This window comes from Antechinus flavipes, chromosome 3 (genome assembly GCF_016432865.1).
Source record: "Antechinus flavipes isolate AdamAnt ecotype Samford, QLD, Australia chromosome 3, AdamAnt_v2, whole genome shotgun sequence".
NCBI lineage: Eukaryota > Metazoa > Chordata > Mammalia > Dasyuromorphia > Dasyuridae > Antechinus > Antechinus flavipes.
In genome coordinates, this window is record NC_067400.1 from 636,434,106 (window position 1) to 636,442,966 (window position 8,861).

The following is an 8,861-nucleotide window of genomic DNA, read 5'->3' on the forward strand; positions in this document are numbered from 1 at the left end:
GAGAAAAAATAAGCAGGATGATTTTAGAAAGACCTAGTGAGACTTACTAAAAAGGCTAAATGAAGTCAATAGAAGCTAGAGAACTCTGTACATAGCAACAACAAAATTATATGATGATCAACTGTGATGGACATGGCTCTTTTTTTTTTAACAATGAGATAATTCAGGCTAATTCTAATAGACTTGTGATGGAGAGAGCTATATGCACCCAGAAAGAGGACTATGAGGACTGAATGGGAATCACAACATAGGACTATCACCGTTTTATTGTTGTTTGCTTGTTTTTTTCTCACTTTTTTTTCCATTTTTGATTTAATTTTTCTTGTGCAGCATGATAAATGTGGAAATATGTTTTTTTAAATAACTTTTTATTGAGAGAACCCATGCCAGGGTAATTTTTTACAGCATTATCCCTTGAATTCACTTCTGTTCCGATTTTTCCCCTTCCTCCCTCCATCCCCTCCCCCAGGTGGCAAGCAGTCCTTTACATGTTGAATAGGTTACAGTATATCCTAGATACAATATATGTGTGCAGAACCAAACAGTTTTCTTGTTGCACAGGGAGTATTGAATTCAGAAGGTATAAATAACCCAGGAAGAAAAACAAAAATGCAAGCAGTTTATATTCATTTCCCAGTGTTCTTTCTTTGGGTGTAGCTGCTTCTGTCCATCTTTGATCAATTGAAACTGTATTAGCTCTCTTTATCGAAGAGATCCATTTCCATCAGAATACATCCTCAAACAGTATCATTGTTGAGGTATATAATGATCGCCTGGTTCTGCTCATTTCCCTTAGTATCAGTCCATGTAAGTCTCGCCAGTCCTCTCTATTCTTCCTGCTGGTCATTTCTTACCGAACAATAATATTCCATAACGTTCATATATCACAATTTACTCAACCATTCTCCAATTGATGGGCATCTATTCATTTTCCAGCTTCTAGCCACTACAAACAGGGCTGCCACAAACATTTTGGCACATATAGGTCCCTTTCTCTTCTTTAGTATCTCTTTGGGGTATAAGCCCAGTAGAAACACTGCTGGATCAAAGGGTATGCACAGTTTGATAACTTTTTGAGCATAGTTCCAAATTGCTTTCCAGAATGGCTGGATGTGTTCACAATTCCACCAACAATGTATCAGTGTCCCTGTTTTCCCACAGCCCCTCCAACATTAATGTGGAAATATGTTAAGAAGAATTGCACATGTTCAACCAATATTGAATAGGAGAGGGATGGGGAAACAGTAGCAGAAAAAAAAATGGGACATAAGCTTTTACAAGGGGGGATGTTGAAAATTATCTTTGCATATATTTTGAAAATAAAAATGTATCATCAAAATTATTTTCTCTGAACCAACATATAGTGTTTGAAAACAGGTTGATTTTTTTTAAGTAACCGCATTTTCTAAAACTTTAAAATTAGGAACCAGGATTAGGTCATCTCTAAGATTATTTCCAATTTTAAAAACTGATCTTATTATACTTTGAAGAAAAATTCTAGTAATTTAAGCTGGGGTGTTTGGAGAAGAATCATTTTTAAATTTCATATCTACTTTAAAAATACTTTGCAATAGAAGTTTAGAGTGACATATACAATCTTTTTTATATACTGAAATGTCCATGTCTGTTGATTATTATTAAACTCATAAATAAAACACAGGGTTTTTTTTAATTTTCAAAAACAATTCTTAATTCTTACCAAGTGACTCATATTTAGAGAGCTGTTTACTTTGTAAATGGATAAACAAACTTTTTTCTTAAATAACTTCAAAATAATTGCTTTTCTTCCAAGCACAGAGATAGTATATCACTATTATAAAGGAAAAGATAAATTGTAATAATAACAATGATACATTGTATTTCAGGGATAATTTATACTTTTCAAAATGCTTTAACACGTTATCTTTACTGATTCCTATGGTACAGATACAATATAATCGCTTTTTACACACAAGAAATCTGCATCAAAAAGATGTTATAAAGTTGGATCACATCCAACAAGTTATTTAGATGCAGAACTGAAATGACTCTACAAGGTGAAAAGCATTTGATGTCTGCATACCACAGTGTGATAACTTCAGGGAGGAGCCAAGATGAATTCATAGACCAAGATTCATAGACTTAAGAGTTGAATAGGACCTATAAGGTCATATAATTTAACAGTATCACTTTCCAACTAAAGTATCCAAGATCCAATAAGTTAAATTACTTCCTTTATTGTGGTGAGCTTTTTCTTCTCAAGACACAGCCAGGTGATAAAAGTTCAGATCTTTTATTATCTCCAATATAGCCGGTTAGCTTAGAGGCCTATCTCTCTGCTTGGTTCCAAGAGCTCTTGCCGCTTTGTCCTTTGCTTCTGCCTCTGCTTTCTTCAGCCTCCAGAGTCAGCACCACTCTTCATGCCACTCCGGTGAAATCTCCCAAAGTGCTCTCTGTCTGCACCAGAGTGCTCCTCTCCAATGCAACTGAACTCTCTTCCGTGACTAGCCAGCCAAGTGGAATATAATCTGGAATAGCTCTCTCTTCACTGGCCTTATATGTGAATCTTCTGAGAGAATGGGATTATGGGTTTTCTCCCATAGTGCTCTCTGGCCCAAAGAGCTTCAAGGGAGGTATGAACTCACAAAGTTACAAAGTTTACTTTGTGAAGCTGGCATACTTGTGAACTCCAATGAGTACACAAGCATTGTACTAATTAGGTTCTACTTAGTACCTTGTTTCAGGTTCTGCCCAAAACATCTTCTTGTAAGATTAGATCAACTCTAATTAGTTAGCAGTTTGTAAGGATTCCAACACTTTATGTCACAAAGTAGTTTTCATCGAAGACAGGCTTTGAACCCCGGTCTTCTGATGTTCTTTCTATTTTGCCATGCAGGTTAGGAGGAAAGAAACAATAATGGTCTTTCCCAAAGTTGAATCTGTCACTTGGATCTTGTGAAATTTTGGTGAAAGGAAAGGGAAAGAGAAATGAAATAAAAGAAAATAAAGATATATAATATAAAATGAGATGTTTGCTACCAAAAAAAAAAGAAAAGAAAAGAAAACTGGTGAAAGTTATCAGGGAAGTGGAGTCACAAATAAAGCAGAAGTATTAATATGTTTCTTCTCTTGTGATGCTTAAAATCTAACAATCACTATCTGCTTCAATAAGAACATATTTCTTTCACAACCGTCTTAATTCAGAAAAAAATACCTTTTCTAAAAAGAAATTATTCTCTTGTTATATAGTGTGCACATTCTGTAAATGACACAGTGGCTTCAGCTAATTTAAGTTTGTGAAATAGCTTATCTGACAGGTGGGAATGAATGATTAGGCTTTTCATTTCAACTGAAAATTACCATGAAAATGTTACAAGCAAAATTGTGTGTTTAATTTTGTAGTGTTTAGCTTCCAAATGCTATAATATTCAATGCCTAGAAGAGTTCAAGAATATTGAAAATTTGGCTTCTAACAGATTTGGAGTATAGTGTATGAACTATGAAATCACAATTAGGAATGGGCCATTAGATTTCACTAATACAGAGGCATCTTTATATCTATACACTCTACTACTTTATACTTTATACTCTTAATTGTTTAGAGCCTTAAAAGACTATGACATTTCCAGAGTAACTGGGTTATTGTTGTTAAAGATAGTGACAAAACACTTGCCTTCTCTCCTCTGGAATGACCATCCCTGGGTTATTTGCCAAATCTTCAAACAGGAATTTATGACCACAGAAGAACTAGAGAAAATTCTGAAAGTTAAAATGGACACCTTTGATTACAGTCAACTAAAAAGCGGTTGCACAAACAAACCTAACAGAAGCAAGATTAAAAGGGAAATACAAGGCTGAGAAAAAATCTGTACAGCCAGTGTTTCTGTTAAAGATTTCATTTCAAAAATACATAAAGATTGTTGCCAAATTTATAAGAATACAAGTCATTGCACAATTAATAATTTTATCCAAAAGAATGACAACAATAAGACAACATACCCCAATTTGTGAGTTCCAGCCAAAGCTGTAAGAAGGGGAAATTTTATATTTTTAGAGGCTTACTTGAATAAAACAGAGAAAGAGAAGTTCAATAAATTGAACTTGAAACTTAAAAAGCTAGAAAAAAAAAGCAAATTGAAAATGCCCAATAACATGCTAAACTTGAAATTCTAAAATTAAAAGGAAAAATTTATAAAATTCAAAGTAAAAAAAAAACTATTGAATTAATAAATAAAACTAATAGTTGGTATTTATTATGAAAAAAACCAACAAAATAGATAAACTTTTGGTAAATCTGATTAGAAAAATTAGTTTTAAAAATGAAAAGGGAAAACTTTCCACCAACGAAGAGGAAATTTGAGTAATAATTAGGAGTTATTTTGCCCAACTTTATGCCAATCAATTTGATAACCTAAGTGAAAGGACTACCTCCAAAAAGATAGGCTTCCCAGATTAACAGAGGAGGAAATAAGTTACTTAAATTGTCCCATTTCAGAAAAAGAAATAGAACAAGCTATTAATCAACTCCCTAAGAAAAAAATCCCCAAGACCACATGGATTTACAAGTGAATTCTACAAAACATTTAAAGAACAATGGACTCCAATGTTATATAAACTATTTGAAAAAATAGGGAATGAAGACACGGTAGTCATAACTAAACCAGGTAGGTTGAAAACTGAGAAAGAAAATTATAGACCAATCTAGCTAATGGATATTGATGCTAAAATATCAAATAAAATATGAGCAAAAAGATAACAGAAAATCATGCCCAGGATAACACACAACAACCAAGTAAGATTTATACCAGGAATTCAGGGCTCGTTTAATATTAGGAAAACTATTAGCATAATTGACTGTATCAATAACCAAATTAACAAAACTATATGATCATCTCAATAGATGAAGAAAAAGTATTTGATAAAATTCAACATCCATTCCTATTAAAAACACTTAAGAGTATAGGAATAAATGGACTTTTCCTTAAAATAGTCAAGATTTCTAATAGCTTTGTAGTAGAATCTCTGGGGTTCTCTAAGTATACCATCATATCTTCAGCAAAGATTGATAATTTGGTTTACTCATTACATATTCTAATTCTTTTAATTGCTTTCTCAACTCTTATTGACAAAGCTAGCATTTCTAATACAATATTGAATTATCTCTGATTTTCTTGAAGACATCTCTTGACTTTCCCATTCTATTGGTTTCTTCTGTCTCAAGATTTCTCATTTAAGCAATCCTTATTTCTCCTTCATATATTCTGGAACTCTGAATTCAGCCGGTAATATCTTTGTCTTGCTCCTTTCCCTTTCCTTCTTTCCTCAGCTATTTGTAGAGCCTATAAGACAGTCATCTTCTTTTCTTGCTCTTTTTTTCCTTTGAAAAGTTTGATCCTGTTGTTGCTACTGCTGCCTAGTTCTTCAGGCACTCTATCTACTAGGTCCAATTCCTTGGATTAATTCATCACTTCCACAAGCATATTTATAAGTGCTGTCATTTAGGTCACATCTATATGGTCTGATGATGTTCCCTATTTATAAAACATTTTCAAAGAAAAGTTCTGCCAATAGTATCTTTTGAGGATTGGTACAGTTATGGGATCCTGTCCAATCCCACTCTGTCAAATGTCAGTTAATCAGACCAGTTCTGCAGAAGGAAGGAGTCACATTTGAAATCAAGGTTAAAGTCTGCTGAGGCTAAAGTGGCTCAGTGGTATAACTTCCATATATACCATTACAGATTCTATTTAATATTTTTCACCATCACTAGTCAATCTATCAGATCAAAATCATTTCCACATTAAAAATAAAGGTCTAAATAAAAATGCCCTTGGATGCTGAGAGAACTTATTTATTCAGTGTTAGAAAACCTTTTAGCAACTTCTTCTCCAGGGTTGATAAGATTTTTCGACTTTATCCAAAAAGAAGATCCCAAGTCATCTATGAAATCCCCAAAGAGTTAGGAGAGTTTTGGAGGACTTCTTTACTTTTGCCATTCAGTAAGTATCATTATATTTTTCTAAAGAAAGCATACCCAAATAAACAACTCAAGTTATTAAGAAATGTAAGCCCACTTTGGATTAGCTCTACTTATCATAGTAAAGAAACAATTGTATGATCCTCTAGAGATAATTTTTTTCACTAGAAGCAACTTATACACAAAGTTTTCCACCCAATTCCAAACAAGAAAAATTAGAATGTAATAAATGATATTTATGTATGATAAATGTAATATGAAATAGTTATTGATACTCAAATGACATCAATTCAGTTCACTGTATTACTCCACACATCTATCAACCCTGGACTGATTGCCTCAGTGAACAGTGTAGCAGACTTAGAGCATTGAAAAAGTTATATATAGGGCTTTTCTCACTCTATAAAGCATATGTGTTGCCTAGCTCCTCTCAGTTTCTAAAATTGGTAGTCAATTAAGTACTTGGCAGGTAGAGAATTTATACCTTACATTCATTCGAAATGATTACTGGAAAAGGAGCTAACAAAATGGATTCCAGCTGAACTTTATTCTTTTTGTTCCAGATTTCTTCTCAGATGTCAACAGGAAACCCCCTAAGAGAGTCTTCCACAGATAATGCATTTTATATTGCATGTGATTCTGAGTGGATCATGGATCATCTCAGGCAAGAGCTCTGAATGAGAACAATTACTGCTTTTTGTTAGATAGGGATTTTTTTTAAAAAGGCTTGCTTTGATCAGCCACAGTTACCCAGCTAGCACATCAATGTCTTCATGAGCCTATGTTCAAAGCATCCTTCTATACAATTGGCCTCGTATAAAAAGTTCCAGGTTAAAAAGTGTCCCCATCTTAGTTGTAAGCACACTGCTTTCTCAAGAGGCTAGGCTAAGGGCTACAGTACCCCAAAGATACCGTGCTGGAGAGATTGTGCTTTTGTGAGCCCCATCTCCCCACTTTTCTGTGAGCATGTCAGTCTTCATCAAAAAACAGATAATGAACATATGTTTTAATATTCTTAGAACATAAGCTTGTGATGGTTCTTAGCAACCTACGGAAATAATTGTTCTGCCTCAAGGGAAGAGTCGAATCTTTAGCTTTGGAGAGGGGAGAAGAAAAACTTGAGACAGTATAGGCAGTCTGGCAAAGAAGGAGGGGAAAGTTCCATACTAATAGGAGATGCTAACACTATTTCATTGAATCCAACAGACATGGGCCGATTACACAAGTACACACCAACACTCTGCCATTAAAGCCAAACACCCAACCAATACATACCAATTACACAAAAGTGCTTCCATCAATGGTAACAATAGGCCAATGGTGAGTTAGCAACATGCCGATTACCTTACAACTACTGGCAAAGTATTGCCATCAAATCCAAGGAATCAGAACTTGCCCTCAGGCAGCTTACCCACTACTGAGCCAAACTATCATTGCTGCTGCTGCTCCTACTTCTACATGGTATTGAGAGAATACTGTTATGCAATAAGAAATGATAAGACGGATACTGTCAGAAAAACCTGGGAAAACTAGAACGAGGAGAAGAGTGAATTCAGTAATGGTAAGATTGTAGCGTGAAGAACTGTGAAAGACAGCTAATTTTTTAAATCAAAGTAAGCAATGACAGGTTTATTGAAAATTTCCAATAGAGAAGAACTACTAGTTTTGTAATAAAAGTACTGAAAGTACTACAGCTTAAGTGAATATAAAAGATTAGCAGAAAAAAATGAAACCAAAGATAGTACAAAAAAACATGAAAATAAAAATAATTTTAAAGTTTGAAAGGAATTCAAAATAGGGGTGGTTCCTTTAAATCCTCCAAACATTTAAAAAGCAATTAGGTTTGGCAAAAATAATGTATTTACAGATTAAAGCCGACTTGTTACTGTAAACTATGTAAAAATGCTCAGTAAATCCAAGTTCATTGTATAATATTTTGAAGGAGAATCCATTTCCTGACACTGGTAATTGGTTTTTTTTTTTCCCAAAGATAACATGGATTACTCAGTTGCATAACTGTTCATTTAGGGATAACTCAAAAAAGGGTTTAAAATAGGATAAAGTTACTATAAAAATTAAATGAAATGCACAGTAAAAGTTTAGACATCAGTTTGTTTATTTAAACTAAGAAACTGAGTTTATACTATGGTCTACATTTTCAGTTGCCACATTCCCTTCCCCTAGTCCCACCCTCCCATCCCCCGTACTCCTATAATCCTCTAGTCTAATCAATTCTAAACTTCCAAATACACTGTATATACACATTTAGCAGAGAGCATATGCTAACGTTATTGTGACAGCAGTGTGGTCAGCCCACAAATTTTAAAAGACTATTACACTTATATCATCAAGATTAACCTTTACTTTAAAAACAAACAAAACAAAAAAAGAATCCAGGAATTCTTACTAAACAAAGAGTATTTTTTTTTATTATATATAATGAAAAGCCCATTAAAAAAAAAAGGAGACTGTCATCATGGGCTCCCAACCAGATTAAAACACACACACACACACACACACACACACACACACACACACACACACACTTCAAAGATTAACGGCTTAATTCTAAACACCTGCCAAACGATGCCCTTCAAAATGCCAAATACAAATGGATATCTTAGGAACGCTTGTCCCTCGGACAAATTGTCCCTCATTTGGCCATTTCTTCTTGAGCGATACACAAACCCCCGCTGAAAGATCTGCATCCAGTTGACTTTACAAGAGAATGTTACAATGTAAAGGAAACGAGGTCTTGATACCGGCAGTATGTTTCAATGGTTTGAGTTTCTGAATCCAACAGTTGGTCAGAGAGGTCAAGAATTACCAAGGCTCCTTTTCAGCCTGTTGGCAGTTTGTAAAGGTGTCTGACTCACACACCCTTCCAGTACATGCCAGGCTCAAG